We start from the raw sequence: 23128 nt of genomic DNA, 5'->3' as shown, positions 1-23128 counted from the left end.
ATACTGTGTGGTAATTTTTCTTTTTTTTAATGCAAAAGGAAGTTAGGAAAGGCAAATGAACACTTAAGTCCAAGAGGAAGATAGGATGAAATGAAGACAACAAGGAAGAGTGGCAGTCAGGAGCCTGTGCCATGGAAGAAAAAGACCAACTTCAACACAAGCTTTGATGGGCAACAAAAACTGTTCGCAGATATAGAATGTAATGACTTCCTGGAAACAGGACTTCAGAGTATTAAAACAGACATACAAAAATAAACATAGAGAGTAAGACAATATTCATAGTAATAAAAGTTGTAAAGCTAAAACAAGTTTAATTTTAAAGCGACAAATTTATATAATTAAAACAAGAGCAAATTTTTCACTACTTCAAAACAAACAAACAGGACTTCCCTGGTGGCGTAGTGGTTAAGAATCGCCTGCCAATGCAGGGGACACAGATTCAATCCCGGTCCAGCGGAGCAACTAAGTCCCTGAGCCACAACTACTGAGCCCGCACGACACAACTACTGAAGCCCACACGCCTAGAGCCCGTACTCTGCAATGAAGAGTAGCCCCCACTCGCCCCAACTAGAGAAAACCCGCGTGCAGCAACGAAGACCCAGCGCAGCCAGAAATTAATTATTTTTAAAAAAAGAATTTAGGGAAAAAACAAACATGAACATACAAGAATTCAGATACCACATGAGGGCCAGAAATAATCAAAATAAACTAAAATAATTAAAATAGAACAAGCTTCAAAGAAAAAAATACCAATAGAAATCTAAAACAAAAAGACAAGATAAAAATTTCCTTTAACCTAAATTTTCACTTCCACTCTAATATTTCTTTACTTCCACAGAACTGGAAACAAAGTTCACTAATCTGATAATCATTGGGGCCACCCCAAATAGCATTAGCACCAAAGAAACTGCTAACCAACATTAACAGAACACATCTTTTATGACTACCTGATATATAATAGATAGTATACGATACACAATTTGTTAAATAAATGATTTCCACAGTACCCTGATTACCCTGAACTATTCTCAGTCTGGTCCAGCTCAATAGTCCAAGAAACACCACTCTTCCTAGGCAAAAGATATACCTCTTTGAAACAAATGATTATGAAACTGTTCCAGTATTACGAAGTTTCTTTAATGTTTTTAAGTTACAAAACCATAATTTCAGATTAAATTCTTACAATAAATAAAGGAATCTAGGCTACTACAGAAAAAGTAACATATACATGGCACTGCTATAAAGTAAAACAACTGAATAAGTTGTTTCATTGTATTAAGTCACATTTTATAAACTTTCTTCTGTCTGAAACCGCTAACTGCGCATCACAATTTTACTTAAAATATTTACTTAAAAAGTATTTTTCTTTTTTTGGCCGTGCTGCACAGCATGTGGGGTCTTACCCCCATCAGGAATCATACCCACAGCCCCTGCAGTTGAAGCACGGAGTCTTAACCACTGGACCGCCGGGGAAGTCCTAAGTATTCTTCTTATCCAATCAAAATGTATAGTTAGAAAAAAAATGTTTATTGCAAGAACTATAACAGATCCTTCCCAAAAATTTTAATGAGGCTGCAACAATTAATCCTATTCCTAGTAAATTTATCTTAAATCACAATTTAATATATCACACTAAAATATTTAATAATTTAAGGATAAAATACTTTAAATTCACAAAAACAAATCTGACCTTCAAATTCACTAGGAACATAGAGAGAAAAATATCTAGAACCCTCTGGGGAAGAGAAATCTGACCCCTGGCACCCTATTGATATTAAAGAGAATGGCTGAAATTCTCTAACAATAATTTGGTAACTCTTTAAGAAAGATAAAAACAAGATCACATTAATAACACAAATATGTGAAAGTCTGTTGTTTTTTTTTTAAAGCCAGGACTATCAAATATTTACCCTAATATCCAAAGTTTACTCTTAAATCATTTCTTGAAGTAGTAAACATTAACACTTATGGGACATTGATCAAATCAGTAAAAATAAAACCCCCAACAGTCAGTCATACCCTTCTTTCAAATTAAAGACCCCAAATTTTTCTTAAATTTTATTACTTGTAATTTTCAACGGACTGCTATGAAGTTAAAAATAAAATAGAACTAAGAACAAATCCCAAACTAGTCATGTGAGCAAGCAATTTAGCAAACCTCTCTACACATTTTAACTCTAGACTTTTCAATAGTTCACAAAAATTTATTCTGCAGTTACAAAGTGCTTCAAGTGTTGTGCAAAACTTGATCCAAAAGATTAATACATTTAAAAATACGCAATAAAACAACAGATATGCTCAAATGTGTTGTAATCCAACTTTTAACACACTTCAAGATGACCAACTTATCTTGTTACTAAGTTAAGTGTTTAGTGCTGGCCTTCATAATTCTCTTCTCATTACTATTTTAACAACAGAAACCTAAGATTACAAAAGTGACTTGTTTAAAAAACAGGTTACAGATATAAAAATTTACAATTCCAACTACGTAAAACAATTCTCTTGCTGGTAAACAACCATAACAAAAAACTACAGTTGTTACCCAGAGCCCCATAGTTCAAAATTACTGATTTATCTAAAAGCAACTTTTCTCAGTGACAACTTTATGGTTCTTACATACTGGAGTTGTCCATAAGAACTCTGAGATTTCATTAGCTCAGAAGTCCTGTTCAATTCTAAAATCCCAATTCTATGCTCTGACAGGAACAGAAAAAAATTAACCAACTGAAATGAAAAAATGGAAAATGCATGGAATCAACACAATCTCTCTGTGTACTTGTTCCCTAACTTAAAATGTCCTACATAAAATACTGTTAGATAATCCGACGGGAGAAAGCACTTGGGTTTAGGCTCATCTTGCATTGCCTAAAAAAAACACCTGCAAGTTGAATACGCCAAAGTCCTCCTAGAGCAAGTGTTATTCAATATAATAATATGTGTGAATAATATTGTTATTGGGGCAGATAGACATGAATGCCTAGAAAAAGATATAAAATTTCTAATTATACCACACCTTTCGACAACAAAGACAGAGTTCCAGCGTTCATACACATTGTTTCCATCACAGTAATAACACAGCATCTGACTAAAGGTGAAGATTCATTTTGTCTCAAATGCATTAAGTTTAGGCACTTATGTACCTCAAACAAGGGCAACATACAATAAAACTTTTAAGGATATGAACACTGTTGTACAAAGATGGTATGTCAAGCTCCATATCCACACAAAAGTCTGAAACGTTCGTTGTCAGCATCTGTGGGTCATCTGAGTGATTCAGAGATGTCCCACCACATGAGGTACAAAACTCCAGCCCATGAGATTATATAAGCAGAACATGGAAAAGCAGGGACCACTCTCTTTCGCTCAACTGTTTAAAAGGACAGTGGGAAGAATACATACTCTTAAGGATGCATTAAAGAAAGGTACCATAAATATGTGAAGTATTTTTAAATATCAAAATACTTTTAAGTACATCTAAAAGCATCTAACTCACATTAAGTGTGCAACAAATTTATGTATAATAAAGAACTTTGATTTAATCAATGTCAATTTAAAACTGTCAGCTTATCTTCATCTTATTGTCTGGCACATTAAAGCACCATTAGTTGGTGTTCTTAAGTAAAAGAATTTTTAATTCTGAGCTAAATCATTAAGGAAAACAAGAACTACATCCCTTCAAAAACTGGGGGAGTCAGGGGGTAGCAGTTGAAAATCCATGTATAGGGAATTCTCTGGCGGTCCAGTAGTTATGACTCCAAGCTTCCACTGCAGGGGGCACAGGTTTGATCCCTCATGCACGGAAAGAGGAAGGAAGGAAGGAGGGAGGGAGGGAGGGAGGGAGGGAGGGAGGGAGGAAGAAAATCCATGTATAACTTATAGTTGGTCCTTCCTATTACTGAGTTCCTCCGTGACCGCAGATCCAACTGCCTGCAGATGGTGTAGTACTATTGAAAAAAATCTGGGTTAAGTGGACCAACAATTCAAACCCATGTAGTTCAAGGATCAACTGTATTAGAAAGAACCATGGTTTTCATTAGTATACATGTGTTGACATTACAGAAAAGTCCTGATTATACATTTTTTTATGTCCTCATCTCCAAATGTTTACTTAACCAATCGACCTTTCCCCATCAACATCACAAATAAGAACAGAGAAAAAAACTTCAGAAAGGTAAATCTTTTGTGAAAATATGGGGTGATAAAATAAGCGCTGCCCATCTAGTTGAAAGATCTAATCCTTGCTCCACTGTTTCTGAATGATCTAATGCCTGAAAAGAGCTTTAAACTCATTACAGAAGTCATAGTCATTCAAGTTGCAGTATTTAGGAAACAACTATAGATACTGAATTGCAGACACACTGAAAAAAGAGAAAATATTATTTCTGTTTCAAACAGACCCTGTTAGTTTTAAGGCAGTCAAATAATCTAATTGATAACTGTGGTACTACTATTTTTTTAAAAGGTACTCAGTAAGAGTCAAACATTTCGTATTTGTTTACCCACTGTTCTCCATGAAAACAATATACGCTGAGAAAATTGTAAGCTTCAATTTTTTTCAGTTTCAATTTCTAAATTTGTAAAGCAAGCATATTATATACTTTAAAACAGGACAACACATGGGACTTCCCTGGCAGTCCAGTGGTTAGGACTCCAAGCTGCCAATGCAGGGGGCATGGGTTCAATCCCTGGTGGGGGAACTAAGATCCCACATTCCACCCCCCACCCCCTCGTGGCCAAAAAATAAAACAAAATAAAATAAAATAAATAAATAATGTAAAAAAACAGGACAACACAGTTGCTGAACTTAGGCCTGTAATCAAACCGGTTAAGTTCAAATCCTTGCTCTACCAAATACTACTACTACCTGGGTATCTGTCTATGCCTCTGTTTCCTCCTCTATGAATTAGGAATAAAAACACTAGGTTTTCACGAGGATTAAATTACTTAATACATGTTAAAAATTAGTCTGGACATGTGTTGATAATTATAGAATGTAAATGATAGGTACAAAGAGGTTCAATATACTATTATCACTCATAAATTCAAAGTTTTCATAGTTAACTTTTTAAAAAAGCTTAGCTTACTATTGTGCTGGCATACAATAAGGGCTCAATACATGCTATTTTTATTACCCTGCAGCCTATTTGCCAAGAGTAAAGGAAATAATACATGAAAGTGCCCGGCACCTGCCTCAATTAGTGTTTGTTTCATACGAGTTGTCATCCTCACACCATCCTTCACAATCAGTATGTTCATCATCAATTATTTTTTGGCCCATTTGGGACTTAATATTGAAGCATGAGCTACTATACTCATGACTCACCTCTGACAGAGATCTGCAAGTTACAATACCAACTGTCAGGAGGCTCCAGAGATACAATTTTCTAGAATGCTAAAATTCACTGATATTTTGTAACTAATTTCAATTGATGGAAAATGACTCGTTATGTTTACCTTAGTGTCTCGCACATTCCAAGACTACCTTAAAACCAACAAACTGCAAGCAATAAACGATAACCCTCAGATAACACGTTCAAGAACAACTCGAGTGAAGACTAAGCATCCCAAAATATGGGGGACTAAGAGTAACTAGAGCAGCGGACTGGTCTCACCAGCACACTAGCTGGTAAACTAAGAGAACTGGAGGAGTGGACCTCATGCCCTTTCCTAAGCAAACATATCAAAGACATCTACCAATTCGTGAACCCCAAGAGTCAAAATCTGTGTTTTACGTCGTACACACAGAGTTAAATCCGTCTTTCTGTTCCTCCAACCCCTTCGATCAATTCTCCATTTAAAGGAAGAGAAAGTGTTAAAGATGGTTGCACACCGAGCATCGGAAACGCAACAACTTCACTTCCCGCCCTGGAACTCTAGAGGGCGCCAGCAATATGCCCTCCTTCCCCCACCCCTCCTCCCGGGTAACGTGAGCAGCTGCAGGAGCCCGTCGTCTGGTTGCTGAGGTTGGTATTGCAGCAGGAGAGATGTCTGCAGCGGTGCAAACAGCAGCGCCCACTCCCAGCTGCCTCACCAGCCATTACCCAGGCTGCGCCCCGGGGGCAGCTGCCACCCAGGGAAAAGCTCCTCCCCCTCAAAACAACGGAGACGCTCCGGCCCGACAACCTGACAACGTCCTCTAAGAGCCTCAAATGAGGGGCAAAAGACTCACAATGGGGGTGTTTTCCTCCTCACGTTCTGCCAGGGATGCACCAGGTAGAGATGAAGGCAACTCCTGGTCCTGGGTAAGAGGAAAAATGAAAAATGGGTCAAGAACACCTAACCAGGTGGGAGAACCAAGCCCTTTCCACCAGGAGAAGACAGAGAAGGGAATAAGAGGTCAAGGAGGTTCGGACCTTCGATTATTGCTGCCCAGCCCGTGACCAACAACCCCCTCCTACGTAGAGACAAACGACGTAAAATTTTTATTTGGGACCAAAACCCACGTGAAAGGCAAACCCTGGAGGGAGGAGGCGGAGGGCAGCAGGCCTGCTCCGGGAGGGGGAGGGGGAAGGGCGAGCGCAGCCTCGACGCCAGCGGGGAATCCTATCCCCCGAATCGGCCCACCCAGCGCCGTCCCCATCGCGCCCGCATCCACTCAGGGGCGGGGGGCGGCTCGCGTCAGCGCGGGGCGGAAACCCCCCGCATTTACCCCGAGCTCTTGCCCCGGGCCCGAGACTTGCCCCCCCGCAGTCGGCGACCGGCAGCGCTGCCTCCCCGTCCGCCATTAGAGACCCGGCCAAACAATACGTGCGGAGCCGAGACGCGCGCGCGCCGGGGCCGGGGCGGCAGAGAAGGGGACCGGCGCGGGGTGCCCGAGCCCTCGCCGGCAAACTTGGGGACCTCGCGCCGCCGCCGAGAGGGTGCGAGGGCGGCCCCGAGCACCCACGGAGGCGCCCCTCCCCCACCCCGCCCCACCCCCACCCCACCCCCGCGACCCCCGCCACCGGCCCCCGCCCCGGGCGGCCCCGAGCGACCCCAGCCGCCGGCGGCCGCCTCACCAGGCCCTCGCGGCCGCGCCCGCACTCCCGCAGCCCGCGGGCCGCCCGCCAAGGCGCCTGGGACATCAGCGGAGCCGCCGGCAGCCCGAGGCCCCGACGCGCTAGCGGCGACGGCGGCCGCGCCGCAGGGCGCTTGTCCCGGGTCGGTGGGAGGCTCCGGAGGCCGCCCTCACCCATCTCCGCCTCCCGGCGCCTCCGCCTCCGCCTCCGCCTCCGGAGGCTGCGCCGCTCCCGGCCACCCCCACTGTCGGCGGCCCTGGGCTGGAGACTCGGCGGGGACAAGCCTCACCCGGTTCTGGCTGCGGCTCCGCGGAACGAACCTCCCCGCCCCCGACCCCCCCCCCCCTTCGGCAACACGCGCAACTCCGCTCGGTCCAGTCCCGGCTTTAGCGCTGGTGAGTAGGCGGAGGCTGCGGCCGCGGCGGCGCGGCCCGGCCCGGCAAGCCCCGCCCCCGACGCCCTCACTGGCGGCCGGGGAGGGCGGGCCAGGGGCCTCGAGCACGCCCATTGGCTGCGTCCGCCTTCCTTCAGGACCCCCCCTCGAGGGGGTGGTCCGACGTCCTGTCCTTCAGGCGTAGGCCACACCCCCGCACCTCCATTTCCCCCCCCCTTCCCCGCCCCCACTCCGGCCCGGCCCGTCAGGGTCGGGCCGCTGAGTGCCTTGCCCGCCGCACCCGCCTCGTCTCGGCCCCTGGGGGCAGAGAGCTATCGGGGCCGGGCGGCCCGAGGGCCTAAGCTGGGCCGCCTGACCCTGCAGCGGCCGCGAGCGACGCCGCCCGAGGAGCGCCACGGCCTCGATGTCCCCCACGCCCTCCCTGTCCAGTGTCTGGGAGCCCCGTGAGGGCCGAGCGGGCAGGGGCTACGGCGACGCGGGCGGGAGCCGGGGGCCGGGAGGCCGGCGGCAGGGGGGACCGCGCGCTCCGAAGGCTGGAAGCGCTTCCCCTCGCCTCAGCCCCGTGGGGAGGCGTCCCTCGCTCCCGTCATGGCTGCGGGAGGAGACTACGTCCTCCATCTTGTCGGGGCCGCGGGGGGAACTGGGGGCAACTCCGACTCGTCCCGGGAAGCCCGGGCTGGGCCCCGCCGCCCGGCCGCCGGGACGGCGCCCGTTGCCGGCTCCGCACCTGGCCCCGGCCGGCGCGACGGGCCCGGGCCGGACGCCGCTCCCGCCTCCGCTAGCCAAGATGGAGGCGGCTGCGGGTCCCCGAGCCGGGCGCCCGCCTGTCGGAAGGGCTGGGCCGCCCCCGGCGGGGCCGCCGCGTCCCAGCCCCTGGGCCTCTGCCCTCGTTGGCCCCGAGGCGGACGGGCCGTCCCCGTGGCGGGAGGGAACGCAGGTGCCGGCCGCGCTGGGCCCGGTCGGGCCGGGCGAGTTGCGACCAAGGAGCCACCTGGGCGGCAGGACTCGGCTTTTGTTCGCCGTCTACACCTATGTCCCGGGCGCACGTCACGGGCTGTGCGGGTCCCGAGGTTCCACGTAGGAGGCGAGCGGGGAGGCCGCCCTGGCGGCCGTCGGTGGGACTGCAGCCGACGATGTTGGGGAGTAAATGGATGGATAAAGTGGACCCAGATTTCAGGATTGCCTACTCGTAAATAGACGGGTGTTGTTACACTTTAAAGTTCAACACGATGGTGAACAGCATGAACTTTTTTTTTTACATCTTTATTGTAGTATAATGCTTAACACTGGTGTGTTGGTTTCTGCTGTATAACAAAGTGAATCAGCTATATGCATACATTTATCCCCATAACCCCTCCCTCTTGCGTCTCCCTCCCACCCTCCTTATCTCACCCCTCTAGGTGGTCGCAAAGCACCGAGCTGATCTCCCGGTGCTATGCAGCAGCTTCCCACCACAATGTTCCATCGCAGCACTCTTTACAATTGCCAGGACATAGAAGCAACCTAAGTGTCCATCGACAGATGAATGGTTAAAGAAGATGTGGCACATATATGCGATGGACTATTACTCAGCCATAAAAAGAAACGAAATTGAGCTATTTGTAGCGAGGTGGATGGACCTAGAGCCTGTCATACAGAGTGAAGTAAGTCAACGTGAACTTTTTAATGAAGTTATCCATGAAGTTCTCAATAAAGACTGACTTTATAGAGATGCCACTTAGCATAGTCTAGTAGAAAGTGAGATTCATTATGAATAAAACAATCAAGTAGTCCTCACACCTATGGCTAAATGCAATAAATATACTGCTCTTTATTTAAATTGGAGGATGTCCAATATGTATTTAAAACCACTTTCTCAAAATGGCATCGTTTATTTTTCTGCATTTTATTTCTTAATTATAAATTTTTTCAATTTTTGGTAAAACAAAATATCCTTGTAAGACTCTGTGTATCACACAGTACTGTTCTACATTGACATTCTCGATGTCAGTATCTTCACAACAGAAATGTCCCCTGTTACCAAATGCAGGGCAACACTGTAATCACTCCGTGAAAACTTACAGTACCATCCCTTTCCTGTCACCATGTACTGTTGCAGTAACTTCTCTTCATTGAATTTATAGTTAGTTAGAAGGCTTAAGTAGAGGTACTTCCAAATAAGCTCTGTCATAGACTTCAGCGATAGATTGGATTGCTGTGTGCTGTTCAATTTAAGGAAGCTCTATACTGCTACTAATTATGAAATTATTGATGTTTTATAATTAATTAACAAGACTAATAATTACTGTAGTATATATTAGTCACATTTTGTATTCATTCAAATCCATTTGTGCATGAAAATGTTCACTGGGTTACCTACATGATATCAGGGAGAATTTTAGCTGAGAGTTGAAAGCTGGGGAAAAAAAAAGTTTTGTGTCATAATTTAAAGAAAAACTACACTTAATTATATAGAAAAGTACTTATAAAAATAATTATTTGAATGTTCACAACAGAACTATTCATAATTTCCAAAAGGTAGAAACAACCCAAATGTCCATTAACTGATGAATGCATAAACAAAATCTGGTAGATCCATACAATGGAATATTATTCAGCAATAACAAGGCATGAAGTTCTGACACAGGCTGCCACATGGGTGAACCTTGAAGACATGATGCTAAAGGAAGTAAGCCAGACACAAAACACCATACATTATATGATTCCATTTATGTGAATTATCCAGGTGAGGCAAATTTATAGAAATAGGAAGTAGAATATTAGTTCCCTAGGCCTAGGGAGGTGAGGAGTTATAGCTAAAGTGTATGGAGTGTCTTTTTGGAGCAAATTGATTGTAATGATGATTGGACAACTCTGAATATATTGAAAACTATGGAATTGTTCACTTTAAGTGGATGAATTGTATGGTACGGAATTATAACTTGATAAGTCTGTTACTAAAATTGTGTGTGTGTATGTGTGTGTGTGGAGTTATTCTGTACTAATCACAAAAGCATACTAAGCTTTGCTGGAAGGCAACATGAAGTCTTGAGCAGAGGACTTGCATTTCAAATACTTGTTTGGCCACTCAAACCCTTGAGCAAGTTATCTTCTAAGGCTCAGTTTAGCCATTTATAATATATAGTAATGCAGTGTTGTAAGGACCAAATAACTCCTAGGAAAGCAATATACAAATATTAGAAGTTGCTAAGAGAGTAGATCTTAAAGGTTCTCATCACAGGACTTCCCTGGTGGTCCAGTGGCTAAGACTCCATGATCCCAAGGCAGGGGGCCCAGGTTCGAACTAGGTCCCACATGCCACAACTAAGAACTCGCATGCCATAACGAAAGGTCCCGCATGCCACAATGAAGACCCAGAGCAGCCAAATTAGTAAATAAATATTTTTTTTTAATTAAAAAATTCCTCATCAGGAGAAAAAAAATTGTAACTCTGTGGTCATAATGTTAGCTAGAGTTACTTTGGTGATCATGTCACAATGTATACATATATCAAGTCATTATGTTTTACACTTGAAATTAATATAATATTATATGTCAATTATACCTCAATACAAATAAGTGTTAGGTACAATTGTATTTTTGGAAACCAAGAGCTCACCAGTAATTGAGATGCAATATAACAGCTTAGGAGGCAGGCTGCCCTAGTTTGAACTTGCTTTACCCACAACGAGCTGGGTGATTTTAGGCATATGTTAATTTTTTTTTAAATAAATTTATTTATTTATTTGGCTGCATTGGGTCTTTGTTGCTGCACGCGGACTTTCTCTAGTTGCGGCGAGTGGAGGCTACTCTTCGTTGTGGCGCACGGGCTTCTCATTGCTGTGGCTTCTCATTGTGGAGCATGGGCTCTAGGTGAATGGGCTCAGTAGTTGTGGCTTGTGGGCTCTAGAGCACAGGCTCAGTAGTTGTGGTGCACGGTCTTAGTTGCTCCATGGCGTGTGGGATCCTCCCAGACCAAGGCTCGAACCCATGTCCCCTGCATTGGCAGGTGGATTCTTAACCACTGTGCCACCAGGGAAGCCCTGGCATATGTTAATTTTTTGAAGAACCTCCATGCTGTTTTCCACAGTGACTGCACCAGTTTACATTCCCACCAACAGTGTACAAGTGTTCCCTTTTCTCCATGTGATTGGTAGCCATTCTGGCAGGTGTGAAGTGATATCACATTGTGATGTTGATTTGCATTTCTCTAGTGCTTAGCAATGTTAAGCATCTTTTTGTGTGCCTGTTGGCCCACTGTAAGTCTTCTTTGGAAAAATGTCTATTCAGATCTTCTGCCCACGTTTTTTAAATTAATTTTTATTGGAGTACAGTTCATTCACAATGTTGCATCAGTTTCTGCTGTACAGCAAAGTAAATCAGTTATACATATTCATATATGCATTCTTTTTTAGATTCTTTTCCCATTTAGGTCATTACAGAGTGTTGAATAGAGTTCCCAGTAGGTCCCTATTAGTTATCTGTTTTCTATATTGTAGTGTGTATATGTCAATCCCAATCTCCCAATTTATCACTCCCCAACTTTTCTGCTCATTTTTTTTTTATCAGGTTGTTTGTTTTTTTAATATTGAGCTGTATGAGCTGTCTATATATTTTGGATAATAACCCCTTATCAGTCATATCATATGCAAATATTTTCTCCCATTCAGTAGGTTTTTCATTTTGTTGATGGTTTCCTTTGCTGTGCAAAAGCTTTTAAGTTTAATTAGGTCCCATTGTTTGTATTTGCTTTTGTTTCCTTTGCCTTAGGAGACAGACTCAAAAGACTATTGCTACCATTTATGTCAAAGACTTTCCTGACCATGCTTTTTACAGGAGTTTTATGGTTTCTAGTCTTACAGTTAGGACTTTAATCCATTTTGAGTTCATTTTTTTACATAGTGTGAGAAAATGTTTCAATTTCATTTTTTTTTTCTTTTTTTTGCGATACGCGGGCCTCTCACTGTTGTGGCCTCTCCCATTGCGGAGCACAGGCTCCGGACGCACAGGCTCAGCAGCCATGGCTCACGGGCCCAGCCACTCCGCGGCATGTGGGATCTTCCCGGACCGGGGCACGAACCCGTGTCCCCTGCATCAGCAGGTGGACTCTCAACCACTGCACCAACAAGGAAGCCCTCAATTTCATTCTTTTACATGTAACTGTCCAGTTTTCCCAGCAACAGTTATTGAACAGACTGTCTTTTCTCTATTGTTTATTCCTGTCTCTTTGTCATAGATTAATTGTTCATAAGTGTGTGGGTTTATTTCTGAGCTCTCTATTATGTTCCATTGATCTATGCATCTGTTTTTGTGCCAGCACCATACTGTTTTGATTACTGTAGCTTTGTAGTATAGTCTGAAGTAAGGATGCATAATTCCTCCAGCTCCGTTCTTCTTTCTCAAGATTGTTTTGATTGTTTTCTTAACTTCTCTTCCTGATAGTTCGTTGTTAGTGTATAGAAATGCAACAGATTTCTATATATTAATTTTGTATCCTGCAACTTTACCAAATTCATTTGATGAGCTCTCCCAGTTTTCTGGTGGCATCTTTAGGATTTTCTACGTACAGTATCATGTCATCTGCAAACAGTGACAGTTTTACTTCTTCCTTTCCAATTTGTATTCCTTTTATCTCTTTTTCTTGCCTGATTGCTGTGGCTAGGGGTTATGAAATTTTTTGATCATGACAATCACTAGGATATATATTATACATGGAGACATAGTGCAAACCCACCTTCATACCTAATTACATATCTGAATCAAAAGTTTCATAGAATTGTTTCATTTACTATCTTAGATGGATTTTAATATTTTCTAATCTATTTAGATCTAGTCTATACTGTTTTTTGTTTTGTTTTTTGTTTATTTGTTTGTTTTTTTTTTTTTTTTTTTTTCGGTACGCGGGCCTCTCACCGTTGTGGCCTCTCCCGTTGCGGAGCACAGGCTCCGGACGCGCAGGCCCAGCGGCCATGGCTCACGGGCGCAGCCGCTCTGCGGCATGTGGGATCCTCCCGGACCGGGGCACGAACCCGTGTCCCCTGCTTCCGCAGGCGGACTCTCAACCACTGCGCCACCAGGGAAGCCCCTATTTGTTTGTTTTTTAATGAACTGGTTCCAGCCCACCAAGTTGACTACATGGCTTACAAACTGTGGTTTGAAAAACATTATTCTAGAGAAAGCAAATCGTGGATAAATTCAGATTCTAAAACAGAAGTGAAAACACAAGATGATACTGAACACTGAGAGTAGTCTGGAATGAACTATAGGTTGAAAAACTCATTTTTTAAAACATAGAGATTTAAGTGGCCATTCTTCCTAATATATGAAAACTTATTCCTTTCTAAAAAACTGCATTACATTTGATGAGACTGAAATGCAGCTGATGAGCAAGTCTCTGGACAAGCATTGTAATGAGCTGGAAGAGAACGCAGAACTGACATTGATGTGACTCCACCATTCATCAGCTCTGTGACCCTGGACCTTCTGGAGCCTCAGTTTCTCCTTCAATAAAATAAGGGAATTGTGCATAATATGCTCTTGAAGTAAAGTCCACTTTTATCTTCACAGCCTTCTCATCCCTCAGGATCCCAGTGTCTCCTCCAGCCCCTCTCACTATCCTAACTTATTATGAAGGTTGCCTTCCTCTCAGTTCCTGTGGCTTTTTTATTATTAAATATTCCAATGTTTACCACTATATATGTGTGTGTATATATATATATATATATACACATATATATGTGTGTATATATACATATATGTGTGTATACATATATGTGTGTGCATATATACATATATGTGTATATACATATGTGTGTGTGTATACGTGTGTGTGTGTGTGTATTTTTTTTTTGGCCACACCATGCTGCTTGCAGGATCTTTGTTTCCCAACCAGAGATCGAACCTACACCCTCTGCATCGGATGCATGAAGTCTTAACCACTGGACTGCCAAGGAAGTCCCATACCACTATGTTCTTAACTATATTCTTCGCTCCACCTTACCTGTTTCACACTTGAGTACAAAACCCACCATGTTTCTCATTTTATCTCGCAGGCAGCATTGCCCACCCAAGTGCCTTCTGAGCTTTAGAGGTCCTGACTGCAACCAGAAGCAAATTTTTACAAAGAAAATTATATCCAGTGATTATGGAGGTTCTCTCCAGTAATTAAATTCTATGGTTTTTATAAAATCATAAGCTGAAAATAATGATTTAAAGCTTAATTTTTGCCCATTTAAGTATTCCTTATATTATCAACTTTTTTTTTTTGAGTTTCTCTACTAGGTAGCTATTATGCTCTAAGAGATTAAAACCTAAAATTAAGCAAGTCTAACAGTTTTGAATTTAGCATACTTACTTTTTAAAATATTTTTCCTACTTCCATAGTTAATAAATTCACAGTCAGTGACAAAAGCAAAGCACAAACAACAACAAAACTTGGAAAACCTGTGCAAAAAGTGCAAAAGAAAAAGAAAATTACCTGTAATTCTTTACCCAAGGATGGCTATTGGTAACATTTTTTTTCAACAGACATTTTTTTTTTTTTAGCAGTTTTAGGTTCACAGCAAAATTGAGCAGGAAGTACAGAGTTTCCATGTACCCACTGCCCCTACACATGCACAGCCCACCCCACTATCAACAATGTCCACCAAAGTGGTGCATTTGTTTTTGGGGTTTTTTTTTAAAGTATTTATTTATTTGGTTTCATGGGGTTTTAGTTGCTGCAGGTGGGCTCCTTAGTTGCAACACGTGGGCTCCTTAGTTGCAGCATGCATGTGGGATCTAGTTCCCTGACCAGGGATCTAACCCGTGCCCCCTGCATTGGGAGCGTGGAGTCTTATCCACTGTGCCACCGGGGAAGTCCCAAAGTGGTGCATTTGTTGTGTCAATGTGGATGAACCCACATTGACACAACATACTCCAAGTCCATAGGTTACACTAGGGTTCACTCTCGATGTTGTACATTCTGTGAGTTTTAACAAACACATGATAGCATGTACCCAACATTATACCATCATAAGAATGGTTTCCTGGCCTAAAAATCCTCTGTGTTCCACCTATGGAACTCCATCCCCGTAACTTGTGCCAATCCCTGACCTTTAGTGAAAAGGTCTATAGTTTTATATTTTCCAAAATGTCTTATACTTGGAATCATACTATGATTCCAAAGGCTGGTTACACAGCCTTTTCAGATTGACTTTCTCCACTAAGCAGTAAGCATTTAACATTCCTCCATGGCTTTTTTGGCTTGACAGCTCACTTCTTTTTAGCGCTGAGTAATATTCCATTGTCTGGATGCACCACAGTTTATTTATCCATTCACCCACAGAAGGGCATCTTGGTTGCTTCCAAGTTTTTGGCAGTTATGAATAAAGCTCCTGTAAACATCCATGTTCAGGTTTTTGTATGGACATATTTACAACTCATTTGGATAAATACCATGGATCAAAGTGAACTTTTGCATTTCCACTGGTAATGATGAGAGTTCCTGGTGTCTACATCTTCATCAGCATTTGGTGCTGTCAGTGTTTTGCAGTCTCACCACTTAATAGGTGTGTAGTGGTCTCTCCTTGCTATTTTACATTGTTAACATGTTGATGTATCAATATTTTCCCACAGAATGTTTTCAAATATTTATATCACCAATAAAAAATATATCTTATTAGAAGTGAAGAAGAGATCCAGTAAAAAACTGGTGATATCTAGAATAAAATCATCATTGAAGACTTCCCTAGTGGCACAGTGGTTAAGAATCCGCCTGCCAATGCAGGCGACACGGGTTCAAGCCCTGGTCCGGGAAGATCCCACATGCTGCGGAGCAACTAAGCCCGTGCACCACAACTACTGAGCCTGCGCCCTAGAGCCCGCGAGCCACAACTACTAAGCCGGCGCGCCACAACTATTGAGCCTGCTCTCTACAGCCCATGACCCAAAACTACTGAACCCATGTGCCACAACTACTGAAGCCTGCATGCCTAGAGCCCATGCTCCACAACAAGAGAAGCCACCGCAATGAGAAGCCCCTGCACCACAACTACAGAAAGCCCGCAAGCAGCAATGAAGACCCAAGGCAGCCAAAAATAAAAATAAATGAAGAAAAAAAACCTGTTTTAAAAAAATCGTCATTGAGAATAGAATCGTCATCTCTGTTTTGTTGTTGTCAGATAAGTAAAAAGATTTTAAGATGAGATGCATACAGTGGAGACTAATATGTAGCTACAGAAGACTTGCGCTTTGGCTTTCCTCTACCCCTAAAACAGAAATCATGTCCAAGGATCTCTCCATGGAAAAGTGGGACCCGGAATGACTGCATACTCATGACAGGTAGCAAAATTTTTTTAAAAAGAGGAAGACATGCTTATTTTTTATGTGTGATGTGATATAAAACGGTTTGTGGGAAATACTTTTGAGACACCATATATATGTCGATAAGAAACTAATTTTGAATTCAATTGTCATTTTTTAAATGTAATAAATAAGAATTGTAATCAGGGTTAGAGTCATCAAGCATGATAAGACAGAAAAGTTTTATCAGCTAATGCTTAGTGGTACTGTATAGCACAGGAACTATATTCAATATCTTGTGGTAAACCGTAATGGAAAAGAATATGAAAAAGAATATATATATGTGTAACTGAGTCACTTTGCTGTACAGCAGAAATTAACACAACATTTTAAATCAACTATGCTCCAATAAAATGAAAAAAAAAAACAACCCTAACGCTTAGTGGTAGTAACAAAAATTAGTCATGTTATTAGCATTGTGTGGAACTTTTAAGATTTTTAAAAATTAATTAATTTATTATTTGGTTGCACCGGGTCTTAGTTGCGGCACGCGGGCTCCTTAGTTGTGGCATGAGAACTCTTAGTTGCAACATGTGTGTGGGATCTAGTTCCCTGACCAGGGATTGAATCTGGTCTCCCTGCATTGGGAGTGCGGACTCTTATTATCCACTGAGCCACGAGGGAAGTCCCTCAGATCTTTGATGTTCGTTCATTCCACCACAAATGTTAACTGAGTTATGCCAGGTACTATGATAAGAGTTCAAGGGATAGAACAGTGAATAAGACAGATATAATCCCTAGCCTCATAGAGAGTATGGTCTACACTCGATTAGAAAGATCTGACAAACACTAAAATGAATGAATATGAATAAAATAATTACAGTTGAGTGCTAGGAAGGAATTAAACAGAGCTTCTTAATAGGGAATATCAGTGGAGACCTGTGCTACTGATCGTGGGAGACCTTTCTGAGCAAGTAACATTTAAATGGAGATCTGCCCTAGGAGCAGCCATTAGAATAACAAGGGGAATATTGTTCTAGACTGCCGGCAAAGCAAGAATTAAACCCATCCTAAGAAGTGGAGATGAACAGGGTGGAGCGTAGCGGACCAGGGGAAGCAGTGACACCTCCTGAGCAGGCAGTGCCCAGCAAGAGCAGTTCAAGGAGGGTTTTGTAGGCCGTGCTGAGGAGTCTGAATTTTCTTTTCGTGCCTGGAGAAGCCATAAAGAGGATTTTTAAGTGAAAAAGTGATACAGTATGATGTGAATGTTAAGCGGATAACGCTGGCCACTTTGTGGAGGATGGCTCGAGGGCAGCAAGAGCAGAATTTGGGAAGCTGATTTGTGGTCTGGGCAAGAATTGATGCTACTGGCCTCAGCAGGGAGGTAGAGCAGTCAGTAGGTTGCACTGAGATAGAAGGGTGCGGGGTACAAATGCACACTGAAAGTCACTTCTGAGACTTAGGAGGGAGTTGCCTGGCGGTCCAGTGGTTAGGACTCCAGGCTGCCACTGTTGATCCTACAAGCCGCGCTGTGTGGCCAACAAAATTAAAAAACAAAACAAAACAAAAAAACTTAGAAGCTAGTTTAAAGTTTAGACGCAAAGACTTTCTGATATTAAAGTGTTAGCAAATCTGATCAATTTTGTTCAAGAGGGCTTCCCTGGTGGTGCAGTGGTTGAGAGTCCGCCTGCCGATGCAGGGGACACGGGTTCGTGCCCCGGTCCGGGAAGATCCCACATGCCGCGGAACGGCTGGGCCCGTGAGACATGGCCGCTGAGCCTGCGCGTCCGGAGCCTGTGCTCCGCGATGGGAGAGGCCACAACAGTGAGAGGCCCGCGTACGGCCAAAAAAAAAAATTTTGTTCAAGAAAAGATGAGAAGATTCACACACACAAAAATCTATCTATCAAGAAGAGCAGCTGATAGGAGAACAAGAAAGTAATCCTAATTTGAATTGACTGGATTTTGGAAAGAAATATAGTCCAAACTTTTGTAAGTAAAACGTTATTGAGCGATCTACTCATGAGTGCTTTTTACTTTCTTTTTCCACAAACTTGGAAAAACAGCTGTTAGGAATACATTAATGCTTCTGAATACAAATAAATGACTGTTATTTGTAACTAATTTCAAAGCTGTCCAAGTTCTGTTTTTCCAATTTAATTATTTTCATATAATACCATAATAGTTCTTTATAATATTAGAAATAACTTTGAAGCGTTTTTTCTTTCATTTTGTTCTTGTTTTATGTGTTTTTCAGTTAACCGAGCTGCCCTGGAGTCGCCCAGCTGCCCAGGTATCTATCTAACTATCTATCTATCTATCTATCGTCGCCCAGCTGCCCAGGTATCTATCTAACTATCTATCTATCTATCTATCGTCGCCAACTGCCCAGGTGTATATACAGGATCACTCAGCTGCCCAGGTATCTATCTAACTATCTATGTATCTGTCTATCTATCGTCGCCCAGCTGCCGGTGTCCCGGAAAAAGACCTGGGCCGGCGGGACCTGACGGGCGTGGCGCGGGTCTTTGGGTGGCCAGTGGGGCAGGGCCCCCAGTCCCACCCTAGGACACACGGGCCCCCGCCTGCAAGGCGCAGCCCCCGCCGCAGGCCCCGCCGGACGTCCCCCTGCCGGCTGAGGAGGGGCCGAGGGGCAGCCAGCAGACGCGATGTGAGAAGCGCGAGGCAGGCTGCGCAGCCCGAGGGCAGAGCGGCAGCCGCCGTGCAGGTGCGGGAGCGCGAAGCCGCGGACGAGGCCGGCCCCGGGGAGCTCGCGTCCCGCAGCCTGCTTCCCGGGTGCGGACCGGCTGCAGCAGCGGGGCCCGAGGTGACTGTGCAGCCTCGGCCCGTTTCGGAAACGTGCCGGTGGAGGGCGGGAGGCCGGGCTCGGGAGAGGGGCCTCGGGCTCTAGAGACCCCCGGCCGGCGCGCGCCGCGGGGCGGGAGCCCCTCTGGGGAGGCCTGGGGTACGGGCCGCGGCCGGGGAAGGAGGCGGGGGCCGGCCCGGGGCGGGGTTGGGGGGAACGAGCTCCGCGGGGGCCGGTGGGGGGCCGGACGGTGGGCGGTGGCTGCAGAGCCTCCTGGTGCCCGGGCCGGGGGCCGACCCGCGGTGAGCGGCTGGATATCAGGTGAGGGCGATGGACGGTGCCATCCCCCGACCTCGGCCTGCTTGTTGAGCCCTCGATCCTCTCCCTCACGCCCCCTGCCCGGCGCTAGGTCATTGCCCACCCAGTCCTGCCCCCGGAGCTGCGGCCCCCGGGCCTGCTGCGCTGGGAGCGCCGTCAGGACGGTCTTCTGGGTCCACCTTCCCGCAGGAGGGTAGAGAGTAGAAGGCCTTTCCGCGGCTCCAGGATCCGTCCAGGCGGTCCGGGGGTTGGCCGTCCTCTGGAGCCGGGGCGGAGGTGTGGGCAGAGTTCTACTGTTCAGCCCAGGGACGTAACGAAGCGCTAGAAACTTCGTCTCATACCGAAAGACGTCGTTCAGGATCAGACTGCAGGCCCGAGTGATACGTCTCGCCGCCCCTTTTCACAGGGATCACCGGGAGGAATGATCCTCTTCCTGGGTGTCTCGCAGGCCTCCCATGCCACCCATGGTGGACCACAGGACCCTTTGTCCCGTGCTGACACCTGTCCCTTCTTCCCTGCTTGGTGGCCACGGTGGATCCCCTCTGCCCTGGATGCTGTGAGTTTAATGCTGGCCGGGGAAGCAGAGGACGTGAGGGAAAGAAGCAGGCTCCTGGGGTCAGCTTTCTTGCTCTGCATCGTCCTGGTCTTAGTGGCCTGAACAGCACCCCATCTGTGAGAGCTCGAGGCACCTACAGAGCCGCGGGCCCCATCCCCTGGCCACTGGGTCGTGCGCTGCGTGGTCCTTGGCGCCATCTTCCCTGTGGCCAAGCATCTTCTCTGACCACAACAACATGAAGCTGGAAGTCAACCACAGAAAAAGAAATGGGGAAAAAATCATTACATGGAGACTAAACAACATGCGACTAAAAAAACCCAGTGGGTCAACGAGGAAATCAAAAAGGGAATTAAAAAATACCTTAAGTAAGAGTTTCTATAAAATTCTACTTTTTATACATTATTAATTGAAGTGCATAGTACCTTGTGTCGGTTTACTCAAAGTTAGCAATGTAATTCATATTTCATTGATTAAAAAATGTCTAACACTTAGCTTTATGGGCCTAGAAATTTTTCAATGAAAGCTTATTTACATATTTTTGTTGCAGAGCAATATCATAGGATGATTGCCAGCAGACTTTTAAGAACAGATATATATTACACTAGGATAAAATTCTATGGGGGAAGTAGAAAGGAAATGAAGTTCAAGCGAGAAGAACGAATCATGTAAAATTTCCTACTACTGAAGAATTTCTTGTTCATGTACTTTTTAAATTTTTATTTATTTATTTATTTTGGTTGCGTTGGGTCTCCATTGCTGTGCGCAGGCTTGCTCTAGTTGCGGCGAGCAGGGGCTCCTCTTCATTGTGGTGCGTGGGCTTCTCATTGCGGTGGCTTCTCTTGTTGCGGAGCATGGGCTCTAGAACACGCAGGCCTCAGTAGTTGTGGCATGCGCATTCAGTAGTTGTGGCTCACGGACTCTAGGGAGCACGGGCTTCAGTAGTTGTAGCTCATGGGCTTAGCAGCTCCGCGGCATGTGGGATCTTCCTGGACCAGGGCTCGAACCCGTGTCCCCTGCATTGACAGGTGGATTCTTAACCACTGCACCACCAGGGAAGCCTGACAATACAGTATTTAGATGCCATTGAACACATTAATAAAAGTGATTTAAGATTTGTATTTTGGGCTTCCCTGGTGGCGCAGTGGTTGGGAGTCTGCCTGCCAAGGCAGGGGACACGGGTTCGAGCCCTGATCTGGGAGGATCCCACGTGCCACGGAGCGGCTGGGCCCGTGAGCTATAAATACTGAGCTCTGCGCGTCTGGAGCCTGTGCTCCGCAGCAAGAGAGGCCGCGACAGTGAGAGGCCCGCGCACCGCGATGAGGAGTGGCCCCCGCTTGCCACAACTAGAGAAAGCCCTCACACAGAAACGAAGACCCAACACAGCCAAAAATAAATAAATGAATAAATAAATTAAAAAAAAAAAAAAATTTGTATTTTTAATGGACATATTTGCACTACACAGAAATTATGTTAGATGTCACGTTATATGTGTAAAAGGGTTTATATTTCATCAAAATCTTTCTAGAAAGTATGTGAGCAAAAGTTTAAGGCTGTTGTTTGAAGGTCCAGCTGAAACATTACTTCCTCTGTCGAATTTCCCTTACCCTTTTCCCCTCCTCTTCCGCAGAACTTTGCTACAGTGAAGAAAATACTGTAACGTAGGTGGAAATATTTGTTGTCTACAGGTCTTCTCCCTGTTCTCTTGGGGGGCAGGAATGATAGGTTATTTATCTTTGTATTCCCATGCGCGTTGTAACTATAGATGCAGAACATATACTTACTAATTTATTTCTATTATATAGTTCATAAAAATGTTCCTAATATAGGGCATGTCCTAGAGTTTAAAGTGGGAATAGGTTATAGCGTGTCTCTGGGGAAATATGCATTGTAATCCCCAAATGCACTGACAAAATGTCTGGTTCTACCTAGAGAAACTGAATTGAAACAAAGTAAATGGCCCCAAGCCATTTGCAATATAGTCCAGTGGGCCTCTCTTACAGAAACATCGGGAAAGCTAAGTGAAGATGTAAGAGTTATTTGGAACTAATTGGCTTAAGAAACAAAATCTTTTGTTGTTTTCAGAAAAAAATTTGGAGGCCAGTTAGTATTGCAAGTGGGGAATGGGGAGGAAGCTGGTGTGGTAGTGACCAGTGTGTAATGTAGTAAATATCAGATCGTGTAATAATCAGACGGTTATAATGACTTTGTTTAAATAAACTAAGGGGACACATTTGCTTTGAATCGCTTCCAAATTCTGAGTAGGTTAATAATTTTCTTCTCTCCATCACTACGTGGAAGAAAAAAGCTGCTTAACCATGGTGGCACCCAATTTTGGCTTACCATTAAGGATGAACACTTTTTTTTTTTTGAGCACGAAGCATGTGGGATCCACCAGGAATCGAACCCGCGTCCCCTGCATTGGAAGTATGGAGTCTTAACCACTTGACTGCCAGGGAGGTCCCAAGGATGAACCCTACTTCACTTCTTTCTTTTACTTCTTTCTTTTCCTTCCTCCTCTTTTTTCTTTCTTTCCTTTAAAATTAGGTAAATTAGACATTAAGACATCAGTCGGAACGCTCTTCACAAATCTTTCAAGTCCAAATTATTAATAGAATAATATTCTGTATTTGATTCTATGCTTACACAGGTATGTTTACATAAACATTTATACTCTTAAAATGTAAAATGGAATCGTATCATTTATCACTCTCACATTGGCTTTTTCAGTTAATGATATGGTACAGACATGTGCCAGATCAGTACAAATAGGTCCACCTAATCCTTTTTTTATATATA

The 23128-nt window shown here is 44.3% G+C and overlaps 1 protein-coding gene and 1 long non-coding RNA gene across 7 annotated transcripts in view; one reads left to right on the top strand and one right to left on the bottom strand.

Annotated features, from left to right (window-relative positions):
* Nucleotides 1–7449, bottom strand: part of ZMYM2 (zinc finger MYM-type containing 2) — an 89994-nt gene extending 82545 nt beyond the window's left edge. Inside the window, exons 1-2 of one of the 6 annotated variants that reach the window (XM_032610849.1) lie at nt 7288–7449; nt 6170–6238 (exon numbers count right to left, since the gene is read on the bottom strand). The gene's annotated coding sequence lies outside the window, so the exon portion shown is untranslated. Of the gene's footprint in view, nt 1–6169; nt 6239–6998; nt 7147–7171 lie in introns of those variants that run through there. The other 5 variants (XM_032610847.1, XM_032610848.1, XM_032610851.1 and 2 more) reach the window with 5 other exon arrangements.
* Nucleotides 7450–8986: 1537 nt separating this feature from the next.
* LOC116742867 lies at nt 8987–18946 on the top strand. The gene is made up of 3 exons (XR_004346612.1): nt 8987–9035; nt 15988–16692; nt 18910–18946. It is a non-coding gene; the product is annotated as an uncharacterized LOC116742867 (long non-coding RNA).
* The last annotated feature ends 4182 nt before the right edge of the window (nt 18947–23128 follow it).

The sequence above is a fragment of the Phocoena sinus genome, chromosome 18 (assembly GCF_008692025.1).
Source record: "Phocoena sinus isolate mPhoSin1 chromosome 18, mPhoSin1.pri, whole genome shotgun sequence".
NCBI lineage: Eukaryota > Metazoa > Chordata > Mammalia > Artiodactyla > Phocoenidae > Phocoena > Phocoena sinus.
Note: the sequence above shows the minus strand (reverse complement) of the source record. Positions and strands in the feature narration are given on the sequence as shown.